The sequence below is a fragment of the Canis lupus genome, unplaced genomic scaffold (genome assembly GCF_011100685.1).
Source record: "Canis lupus familiaris isolate Mischka breed German Shepherd unplaced genomic scaffold, alternate assembly UU_Cfam_GSD_1.0 chrUn_S1898H2097, whole genome shotgun sequence".
Lineage (NCBI taxonomy): Eukaryota > Metazoa > Chordata > Mammalia > Carnivora > Canidae > Canis > Canis lupus.
This window is the reverse complement of record NW_023330762.1, coordinates 13,685-25,774: the sequence shown is the minus strand read 5'-3', so window position 1 is coordinate 25,774 and position 12,090 is coordinate 13,685. Positions and strand designations below refer to the sequence as shown.

The 12,090-nt window shown below is 40.7% G+C and overlaps 1 long non-coding RNA gene across 2 annotated transcripts in view; it reads right to left on the bottom strand.

Annotated features, from left to right (window-relative positions):
* Positions 1–6,043, bottom strand: part of LOC119878774 — a 40,260-nt gene extending 34,217 nt beyond the window's left edge. For both annotated transcript variants that reach the window (XR_005387130.1, XR_005387131.1), the window contains exon 1: positions 5,557–6,043. This is a non-coding gene — a long non-coding RNA (uncharacterized LOC119878774). The remainder of the gene's footprint in view (positions 1–5,556) is intronic.
* Between the last annotated feature and the right edge of the window lie 6,047 nt (positions 6,044–12,090).

Below are 12,090 nucleotides of genomic sequence, written 5' to 3'. Positions count from 1 at the left end.
GGCTACATAAGATTAACTATCATAGAAGGGAACCACATGCTTGGAGTTCAATAGTTTGTGGTCATCATCTAGAAATACTTGATGATCTTAACTTTTTTTTTTAAGATTTTATTTTTAAGTAATCTCTACACCCAGCATGGGCCTTGAATTTATAATCCTGAGATCAAGAGTTATATGCTCTACTGTTATAATAGTTATATGCTCTGTTGGGGAGCCAGCCAGGCACCCTAATAATTTTATCTTTTATTTGTATTTTTTAATTGAAGCCCAATGGGACATTGGAGCAAATGCTAGGTTTTTGGAAACTTAACTCACCTGAAGTCTCAACTTTCACCACCTTCCTGTCTCCATTTTTGTCTGCTTCTTCTTGTACCCCTGTCTAGTGATCACTGCTGCCCTCTGCTTTTGGCACAGGGCCTGGACACAAGTGTGGGAAGGATCAAGGTCAGGCACTAACCAAGTTGCAGGGCATAGTCCCAGGCATCTGGAGGGTTTGCACTGACACTGTAAGTATCCCTATATCTGAGATAATGTGACTGTAAAAAGCAAAAACAAACAAAAATATCTACAAAGATCAAGAAAAAAGCCTCGGAAGAAAGGGAAAAATGTTTTTTTTAATTTTATTGAACATAGAACTTGAATGTTCATTTTGCACAGGACCCTGCAAATTCTGTAGTGGGCACTGAGTAGGAAGAATGTTCAATGGAGCCTTGCTTCTTCTGCCTCCCATATGCAAGCACAGCTACAGAGACATACACATAGAGTTGTTTCATTGTTGTCATTGTCCCATTTTTCATGATCAACGCAGAAGAGAAAGTTCAGGAATCAGTCAGTTCCACAGAAATTTTAACCTTCATTCATAACTGACTTTTGTCTTTCCTTTGCTTCACATTTCCAGACTGTGTACAGTCCTGCTGATATTTGCCAGTGGCTCTCAACACCACTCTTATTCATTTCTGCTCCTGCTGACTTAGTCAAGGAGCAACTCTCCCATTCTCCTGCTCCTGCTTCTCTATCTTCTATCACTATCACCACCACCACTATCACTATAGGAAGAGTTCGCAGGCTTAAGATGTACCAATGTATTAGGTGTTTAATATATTATTTAATGTATTTCCTACAGCCATCAAACAAAGTACTTGAAATTACCCCCATTGTGCAGACAAGAAAACACTGCCAGGAAGTGATAAGGCTAGAAGCAGCACCTGGTGTGCTCTTTCCACTGAAGAATTCCAGCATTCCCCCCTGAACAGCCTCCTAATTTAAATGGTTCCTCTTGTTGTCTTCAAAAGCAAGTCCAAACTTTTTCATCGAGCACTTAGGGCACTGTTACACAACTGTGTCTACTTTATAATCTTCTCTCCGGTTAGTCCAGTAGTAGGCAGTTTTCTTTCAGCTGCAGGTGACAAAAATACCACAAAGCAGAAACACACAAGGGATTGGTATTTTCCCGGTGGAAAGTCCAAGATAGGAGGAGAGTTTTGCTTCAGGCACAGTTGGCTCCAAAGATTCAAACTCTGCCCTCCTGGCCTCCTTTATTCTCCTCCAGGCTCTATATCTTCCAAGTTAACTTAATTTTTAGGCAGCCTTCTTCCCTGTAACAGCAGTGATACCCTTGGCAAAGCTAAATTTACACTATCTTCATAGCTAGCAGTCACAAAGAAAAGAAAATAATCTCTTGCCCTCCTGCACCTTTATTAATCTTCCAAAAGGACTCTGATTGGTTCTGCGTAGGTCACGTGCCCACTCTGAAGCTGTTCCAGGTTCTAGGACAGGAGCATAGAGGGCCCTATTTGGACCAACAGAGTGTCAAATCCATTCCCATCTAGTGGAAGGCCGGCCATGTGATTGACCAAAAAATCAGAATCACAGAGAATAATGGAGGAGCAATTCCTGAAAGCAAAGGAAGTCAAACAAACAAACAAAAGCAAAAATATGCCCTTTACACCTCCTACATGAACTGTCAATTCTGTGCAAGGCATGCATTTTCCTGACTTCAGGCTGCTGTTCCATCCTCCTTCTCCACCTTCAAAGGCCAGAATACTTCCTACTCCCTAGTGTTTGCTCTTAATTCAGAGCCTAGATTAAGCTCCCTCTTCTAAAAAACTTTATCAGGGCACCTGGCTGGCTCAGTCAGAAGACCAGAAAACTCTTGATCGTAGGGGTTGTAAGTTCAAGCCTTAGGTCCGGTGTAAAGGTTACTTAAAAATGAAATCTTTTAAAAATAAATAACTAAACTTAAAAAAACAACAACTTCAAGCTGTTTCAAAAACATAAATGTGGTGTGAGCTAACTGAAGAAAGTTCCAGGTCGGATTAATTTTGACTGTGTCGGTGCTAATAGGCAGCTTCAGCTATAATAACAAAGACCGAAACATAAAAGTGTCTTACATAAAATAGACAATTACTTTTCCATCATGTTAGCTGTTCAAATGTGAGCTGAGGTTAATATGGCACATTCGTGATATCATAAACCTTAACGTCTTTTTATTTTGCCATCCTTGGCGTGAAGCTTCCATTTGGTAGTCTAAGATGGCCAGTCTGGGTTCTGTGCCAGTTTTCAACCCTCTCGAGCTTTCTGGCTATACCCTGAAACTGGCTCCCATATGTGGAGGGCAGGCAGAGATCAAAGAAGGAGGTGGGCCACTCCAAGTTGGTAGGTGACAGGTTAAATGAGTGAAAAGAATTTATATACAAGATTTGTAGTGGGAAGCAGCAAGGTGAATGGATCCCTCCACCTTCCCACCATATCTTAAAAGTTCATAAAGAGGCCTTAACTGGATTCAGCTACATATGCTGTGCAAGTGTTCAACATCACATCACAGTCTCAAGGCTATGCCCTTGGATTAGCCTCTGGAAGTGGGAAAGATAGATGGAATTCACATTCCAAGAAGAGGGGATGGGATGAGCCTCCAAGGGTCTGGGTCCAGCTCACTGATCAGCCAGCAGTCATGTCTTTTTGATGACCTTTCCCAACATTCTTTTTTTTTTTTTAATTTTTATTTATTTATGATTGTCACACAGAGAGAGAGAGGCAGAGACACAGGCAGAGGGAGAAGCAGGCTCCATGCACCGGGAGCCGATGTGGGATTCGATCCCGGGTCTCCAGGATCGCGCCCTGGGCCAAAGGCAGGCGCCAAACCGCTGTGCCACCCAGGGATCCCCCTTTCCCAACATTCTGCCATAATACTTGTATCATAGTCAATGGGAAGAAAAGAAAGGGTCTAAGAAGTGAGGATACTCATGCCTTTTAAAGGCACAACTCAGAGGTGCCTGGGTGGCACAGTCAGTTAGTTATCTAACTCTTGGTTTGGGCTCAGGTCATGATCTCAGGGTCATGAGATCAAGCCCTGCATTGAACTCCCCTCGAAGGGGAGGGGAGACTGCTTTCTCTATCTCACCTCTCTAGGTGTGAGCCAATTTTTTTACTCTGAAAAAGGAACCCCATATCTCCAAATTGCATATCTCATGCTCTCATCCAGAGAATATGGGATTCTTTGCCACATTGCAGTTTGACAAATTCCAAGGAAGCACTCTAATTGGCCTGATTGAGTCACTTGTGGAATCTACATTGATCATTTATAGCTAAAGAATCAGAGTAACAGAAGATACATGATCCCTATGGACCTACTTCTTAGATATTCTTAGCTGGGCAGCTAGCTCAGTTTGGATATGGAAGCTATTTAATGGATTGTCATAAGATTTGAGAACATATCAGCCACTTTTCCAAGATGTGGTACCCAAGATCAAGCAGTAAAGAGATTATTCTGGAACAGTAAACTCCAGAGTCAAATCTCCAGTCATCACTTTTTTTGTGAGAATTTTTAAAGCTGTGTCATGAATAATGACTTAAACAGAATGTCACAATCAGGAGTGTTTTAATTCGTTTTGTTTTGTTTTGGAATATGCCTTGGGCATCTTTCAAATGTATGTACCCACAGAAGATGGGTAGTTCAGGAAGTTCTGTATCCACAGATAATTATCTTTAAGAACAAGAAACTAAGACATTAATGTGAAAAGTATTCAGTAAACAACGAAGGCTTTTATTTAAAAACGTCAAGGTCCCAGGAAAACAGCTCCTGAGTTTACAACCTTTGTTTTCCGTTTGGTGGTGATGTGCATTATAATTTCTTCTCCCCTAAATGAGAATGTTTCGAATCAAGTAGTACTTCTTCCTTCCTTTGTGACTCAGGCTAGAATGACAGCAGAGTTAGTTTTCATTGTCAACATTTCTGCCAAGGATTTGTGTAGGTTGCCTAACATTTGGAATGCTAGGAGGGCTGGGGCTCTGTTTTTCTGAGCTTCATCAAGTCCCTAATGTAGCAAGAGTGTGCGGGCATCCAGATATCTTTTCATATATACTTGAAATAAAACATAGTATCCAGCCTCCAACTGCATACAACAGGCCCAGTTTTGACTTCCACACTCATACCAGTTGAAAAGTTGAAGCTCTTTTCACTTGCCACTTGCCGGCTCTCTGCTTTCTGGAAGGGAAACTGGAATGCCTGTGGTCAGATGTCTTCCCTGGGTCAAATCTGGTTGAGCTGTCCATTAGTTCAAAAACCTGCTTTTTTTGTTGTGTTTTTATATTTTCACGATCACCTTTGTTTTTTTTCAGCCATCTTAAATGGCTTGATTTACTGGCCAATGTCAGTGAAGTAAAAACTAGCTGTTAGGTAGACCAAACTGTCTGATCTGACAAGGAGCAGTGATGTGAAGAAGATGTACCATTACTTTCCCACCTGCACCAGTCGGGCTTCCTTCACGCAAAATCTTGCCCTCCCCGCGCAACCCCGTGTCCCCTTGTGGTCGGTAGATTCTCAGTTTTCAATCACAGTCAAGACTGAGAGGAACAATATATACACTTGCCTTCTGAAAAAAAAAAAAAATGATATCTTTTTTTCAAGCTAGTGTTTTTTGGCACCTGGTCCCAGTACGGCATTGAGACCCTTGTAGAACATTCCTGTTGTAGAATTCTGGGAGTCTTGAGGTCCTTTCAGGGGATAAATGGTGCCAGGCATAGCACTGAAATGGAGGGACATCAGGAAGAAATCCTTTCAAAGCCAAGGTGGTCTGTCAGATTCCAGACTTGTTCGGGGATATTGGCAGCCCCACCTGTGCAAACCACCCCCTCCTTAGCCATACTGCCAGGCCAACAAGGAATGGTGCCAGAGAGCTGCACATGTAGAGTTTGATCAACATCAGCAGCCCCATTCCTCCTTTAGCTGACAAACAGGCAGTTGCCTATTTTTACTTTGACTAGACTCTACTTCCGCTTACCTCAATCACATCCTTTATGGCCTTATTCTCTTCCTTCCTCCTCCTTCCTCTTTCCCACTGTTATTTATAAATGTCATATACTTGTTTACGGAGAGCAGAACAATCTTACAAATGAGCTGCTGATACAATTGCCAACTCTTAGATGCCTGCTTTGACCATCACAAACATTTCTACTTCTCTCTTTTCGCTCGCTCCCCCTGGATTGAGAAGACCAACAGCAGGAAGGGTGGTGACTCAAACCCAGAACCCCAAAAACAAACACCCACTAATGACTCACATGCTGGAACTGGGGAGATTCTGAGACTTTCCTTTGCTGAAAAATGCAGATGCAAACATTTCCATCCACAGGAAGCCAAGCTGGCTCTTCCTGCTGCTGGGACTCTGCTGAGGTGGCAGCGAGTCAGGGATGTGTCACCAACCCAGACATGGAGTTTACTGGGTCAGTAGATGGAGGGAGGCCTGGACTCGAATTTCTTTTCTTTCCTCCAAATGCCTGCTGGAGAAAATCTGATGTATCCTGTGTGAGTCAGTCCTGAGTGTTTCTGCTTCTGGGGAAGGGCGTTTTAGTCACTGGCCTCCATCTTCCCTGCTGGTTCTAATTGTGATTTTAATTAGCAAGCGTGTCATCGGAGCGGAGGCGTGGCCTTTCTTCAGAAGGAGAGTTTTCTGGCTGTGTGGTCCCTGCCTGGCCACTTGGAGCTTATAATGGTAAAATAGTGTTTTCCTTTAGTGCTTTTTCTTTGGAAAGTTCAAAGGGCTTTACCGAACCTTAACCCTGAGGGCCCTTGGTTTATATTTAGAAAAAGGAGTGACGATGGAGCTTTTTTGTGGCAAAGTGCTTTGAAACCCCGAGATGAAAGGGAACCTGTAAAGAGAAATTAACCTCATTTATTTTTTAAGCAACATTTCGCATGCGTGTGTGGACAAATGTAATTTGAGGCAACTCTGAACCGAGTCTCCTCTTGACTGCTGGTGACCCGCCCTCCCTCTCTGTCTCCAGCTGAATCGAAGGGCCTCTTTTTTCTTTTCACTTCTCTATTTCCCAAGCCAGGGCCTGTCTGGTGGATGGGCTGATTCAAGTTTAAACTAACTCAGGGCCGCGTCTCTAAGGCACGGCACCCGTCTGTGGCTGGCTAGATCGCCTCAGGTAGAGGAATCCAAAGTTGAGGACAGAAAGGAGAAAGTGCGGGGGTGGGGCAGGAGGCTCCTGCTTAGCTTTGCTTCCATACCTTTTGCATTCCCCAGTGCATTCCTGAATTCATTAATGCACACGCAGCACTGCACTCATAAGTGCTTTGGGGCAAGGCTAATATTTAGTTGGACCACACTGGGATTACTGTGACTATTGCTAATGTATTGAAATACTCTTATATCCACTTGTAAATAATCATTGCCTATGCCTCTGCCATTGTGAAATATTTTGAGTTTCACCCCTGCTTTGTGAGTTAGGAGGGAATTATTCTTCTTGGTTTTCTAAAATGCTTAGCAAAATTCCCTGCTCTATATTTGAATCGCTTATACTAATAAGATTGGGAGGAAGAATGGAAAACATCAGTGGCATCTTTTGGCCATCAGTGCAGTGGAAGACCAGCCGGGGATTTCCCTATAAACTGTATTTAAGTGCTTCTAGTAAGAGATTCAGAACTTAAAATTTCCCATTTGCTCTCTGGGGTGTTTGAACTGAGGAAGAACACATACAAAGGTCAGCGACTGGATAAATTTTAAAATACCCTTCCAGTTACTGAGACTTAGTCAAAAGCTTGGTAACCTCTGGAAGACCGTGCTGGAGACAAAGATCAGGCCAGAGGCCTAACACATCAGTTAAGAACCAAATATTTGTGCCCCCTCATTCATATGTTAAAGTCCTAACTCCCAATTTGATAGTATTTGGAGATGAGGCCTTTGGGTTTAGAGGAGGTCATAAGGGTTGGGCCCTCATGATGGGATTAGAGAGCCCTCCCTCCCTCTCTGTCTTTGTCTCTCTGTATCTAACTCTGTCCCCCATTCCTCCCTCTCACTTGTCCATAAAGAAGAGGTCATGTAAGGATACAGCAAGAAGGTAGCATTCTATAAATCAAGAAGAGATTGTCAGCAGAACCCAACCATGCTGGCACCCGGACCTGAGACTTCTAGACCTGGAGGTAGGTGCTGGAGGTAGGTGCCTATTGTTTCAGCCACCCATCTATGTATGGCATTTTGTTGTGGCAGCCTGAGTAACCCAAGTCAGTGTTCTATCCACCATTCACTGGATTCTCATGAGAGATCCAGTCCCATATGCAGAGATGCTGAAAAGAGGAGGCCAGGGTGCCTGAGCCCACTCTGTGAAAGCCAGTGGCCTAGAAACAGGAAAAAAGCGGTCTACTTTGCTGGACACTGGGGATAAAAGGGAAAAGATAGAGCCTGGGCTCTGCCTTCAAGACCCATTCCGCATCAGTGTCTTAGGTTTTGACCAATCAGAGCTCTTCTTCTGGTGAGTGAGGGAGGGAAAGATGACATCCTGTTGAGAGTACATGCCCTACAATGACCCAGAAGACATTCATATAACTATGCCAATTGAGAGTGGGGTTGGGTAAGAAGTGCAGGTTGGACTTGGTACAGGGCAGGATATCAACTTCTCTCTCCATTGAGCGTGTGTCTACCTTCCCCGGGGCTCTCATGGCTTTGGGAAATGGCAGACACCCCAGTCTCATGAACTTATACCTAGGGCCATGGTTCTCTACCTTCATCACACATTGGAATCATCTGAGGTAATTTGAAGGAGATCTTGACTTGATTGGTCTAGGATGCCAATCAGGAGTTTTTAAAGCTCCCCAAATGAATCTAGTGTGCAATTGAGGTTGAGAATCACTCCAGATAAATTCTGAGAGTGAGAACTTATCCATTTCATGAGCTCTCTCATTAACTTGTCTCATAATTCTGATCTATCTCACACTTGTCTTGGGGCCAAGCAAATGCACTTACTACACATGCATGCACATAAGGTTTTTGCTCAATTGCTTCATTGATTTGTGTTTCAACAGCCTTGCTGGGCCAATAAGGACAAATATATCATTGTTCCCTTGCTGGTACCTGAGTTACTACCCAATAAAGCTGTACAATTTCCAAAGATGAGAATATTGTCATGTGCTCTTGGACAACATGCTCCTAGTTTCCACATTCTGGGTCACTGATGTCCTCCTGTGTGAAAGAACTATGGAAACATCTAAACTTCCTACTCTTAAAAGAAAAAAAAAAAAAAGATTAACTACTTATTACAAACCAGGTATTCTAAGAGATGATTTTGAGACGTAGTTTGTCATTTAGGCTTTTCTTTTTTTACAGGTTTTAAATTTTATCAAAGTTGTATATATATACATTGTTTTCAAAGTTAAATGAAGCTTACAATGGAAAATGGCAATCTTTGACTTTTATCCCTTCCTGCTTCCCAATTCCCAAAGCCCAATCCCCCAAAGCAACCATATTTACCCTTCCATTTGTTCTTCTAATATTTCCAATATGCCCAAATATGCTATTTCTTGATTTTACACTGTTAGAGATAATCTGCTGACTTCCTAATGTAAAAGATAAAGGGTAACTTTCTCACTCTGCCTCTGCTACATACACAAATATTTCTTCTCTGATCTCCCAATTAAGTCATAGATTTTAGTTACATTGATATTCAGTTAATCACGATTATTTTCATAACTGAGCCATGGTGTGTGCTGATTAGATTTCCTTGCTTGAATAATTTTTTCCTTTTATTTTGGATTTAATAATTATATCATGTTTTATTTGCTTAATTTTTATGTTCCTTATATTAACTTATGTTCAAATTGTTTTCCATCTTCTGAGACCATATTCAAGTGTAAAATAATCTGTCAAATCCAACTGTTTTTGGGTTTTGTTTGTTTGTTTTAGAATGATTGCTAGTGGTACCCTCCTTATATATGCTCCAGTCTAAACTGATTGTGCTCTGGTACTGAGAGAGTTCCAAGATCTCCCTTCATCATCCTCTCAGAGATTACCTTCACCTATCTCCTGTGTTGGATCTCTGGTTTCCTAAATCTTGTGTATTCATTTCACATTTTACTTTCTCATTGTAATGGAGCATATCCTCCATTAGCTTTCTTAACAAAGTTGTATGGGAGGAAATCATTTGAGGCTTTGCATATTCATAAATAAATATATATATTTCAGCTTCGTAGTTGATTAATAGTTTGCTTGGGTATTGAATTCTAGTTTGGAACTCATTTTCTTTCAGAATTTTAAAGACATTGATTATCTTCTAGGTTTTGGGAAGCCTTTAAAGACATTGATTATCTTCCTAGGTTTTGTGGGAAATCCAATGCCATTCTGAAAGCCAGCTCTTTATATTACTTATTTTTACATTCCAAAAGATTTTGGGATCTTCTGTTTGCTCTCACTATTATGAAATTTCACAATAATATGTCTTGGCATGAGTTTGTTTTCCTTTATTGTCCTGGCTTTTGGTGGTATTTCTTAATTGGGAAATTAGTGTCTTTATTTCTGGGATATAGTCTTAAATTCTTTCTCTGCCAAGTTCCTCTCATTATTTCTTATGTTCTATCTTTCTGGAACTCCTATTAATTAGTTATTGCATATTTATGACTTATCCTCTCTTTTTACTATGTTTTATTTTCTATTTTTCATCTCCATATTTTAGTTCCACTTTCTGAGAGTTTTTCTTTCCTTTTTTTTTTTTCTTTTCTGGGAGTTTTTCTTAATTTTACTTTTTCCTCTTGCACTGAGCTTTTCATTTCTGTTATAATGTTATTATTTTCCAAAATTTTTTTTATTTTATTTGTTTTCTCTCTTAAATAGCATCTTATTCATATTTCATGGATGTAACATATTTTCTTATCTAAAGATATTAATGATATTAATTTGAAGTTTTCTCCTTTTTGTGTAGCATGTTTCCTGAGTGGCTTTTGCCCCCCCCCCCCATGTGCTGTTGTTATTTTCTATATTTTTTATTTTCTATTTTTTATTTTAGAGATTTTCCTTGGATATTGGTAGTCAATAATTTTTCCTTTCATGTTTAATAATGGGAGACTCTAAAGCTGATTGGAAGCTCTGAATGTGTATGATGCTCTAAATTAGAGAACATTGATGTCCATATATTTGGGTCTTTTCTATTAAGTTGGCCAAATTTCTCCAAGGAAGCTTCCATCAGTCTCCTGCTCAGAGGATGGTCCACATCTGATTGCCAACGTTCCTGGCATAGAAAGTTGGGTAGGTTAGAATACTGTGAATTCTTCACTTAATCTTCTTTAGTTTGTCATGGATCCTGACTGCTCTTGTGTGCCTGATATTACCCAGATGAAGAGACCCTGTGCTTTACTATTTCCAGGGAATAAACGTTCAGACATCTGCCAGCATAAGGGATGGACAGCTTGCCCAGGCACATGGAGTGGGAGAGGGGATACAGAGACCCAACTGCTTTTCAAACATCCTTCAACCAGTCCTCCTTTATCAATATTATCTTTACACAGACACAGACACACACACACGCACACACACACACTCACACACACATACCCACACCATCAGAGCATTTTTATCAATTCCTGAACCTTTTAATGAATCTTAAGCTAGATTTCCCCAGTTTTTTGGGCTTGCCAGTTTATTCGTCACTTGTCTATCATATTGTCTCCAAAATTTTGTTTCTATAGTTCTTTCCCTGCTCCACTATTGTGGATTTATGCCTTCTAAAATTATTTGTAATGATGTTGCATTTAGCTTTCAGGAAGAATGTGTTTTATTCACCATTTTTAAAAAAAGATTTTTATTTATTTATTCATGAGAGACACACAGAGAGAGAGAGAGAGGCAGAGACACAGGCAGAGGGAGAAGCAGGCTCCATGCAGGGAGCCCGATGTGGGACTCCACCCCGGGACTCCAGGATCACGCCCTGGGCCAAAGGCAGGCGCCAAACCGCTGAGCCACCCAGGGATCCCCTAATTCACCATCTTTACATAGAAGCAATTAGATTCTCATTACCTTCACCTTGTAGGAAAAATGAAGAAGATATCTCCATTTTGCAGATAAGAAAATAAGACCTGATATCATAGTTACTGTAAGATTCAAATCCATATCTTCTGTGTTCAAATCCATTGCTCTTTCCATTATCCCGTTTGTCCTATCCTAAACTTAAAATTAAAAGAAAAGCTGGTTTTGATATTTCAGTTTCATTAGAACAAAGTATGTGGCAAGATAATTGCTAGGCAATTTAAAAAGATGATTTGAAATTTAAAAGTTATTAAATGCAAATAAAGTGTTAGGGCTGTATAGGCCTGTTTTCCTGTCTAGAAGATCAACAGGAAAACAATTTTCAAAATATCTCCCTGCATATAAATATCTTTACAGAAACTCTGCAGAATTTAGCATAGTTCTCTGGTTTTAACCATGTTGGGTTACTGATTTTCATTGCTTAATGTTTTTTTTTATTAATTTTAATCTGCAAACTACATGATTTTCTCTGAGAGAAAAGTTTTATGTATGTATTTTCTGGCTCAGAAATACGGTTTTGTAACCACAAAACAAATATTTCTTTACCGACTGATTCCCCTCTCATACCTCTTCACAAGCATATATATTTTATTTTATTTTTTATTTTTTTTTAAAAAAATTATTTATTTATTTAACAGGGAGATAGAACCAGAGAGCACAAGGTAGGTGGGGAATGGCAGAAGGAGAGGGAGAAGCAGGTTCCTGGGAGCAGGGAGCCATATGGGACTCTATCTCAAGCCCCTGGGATCATGACCTGAGCTGAAGGCAGACGCTTAACCTATTGAACTACTCAGATGCCCCA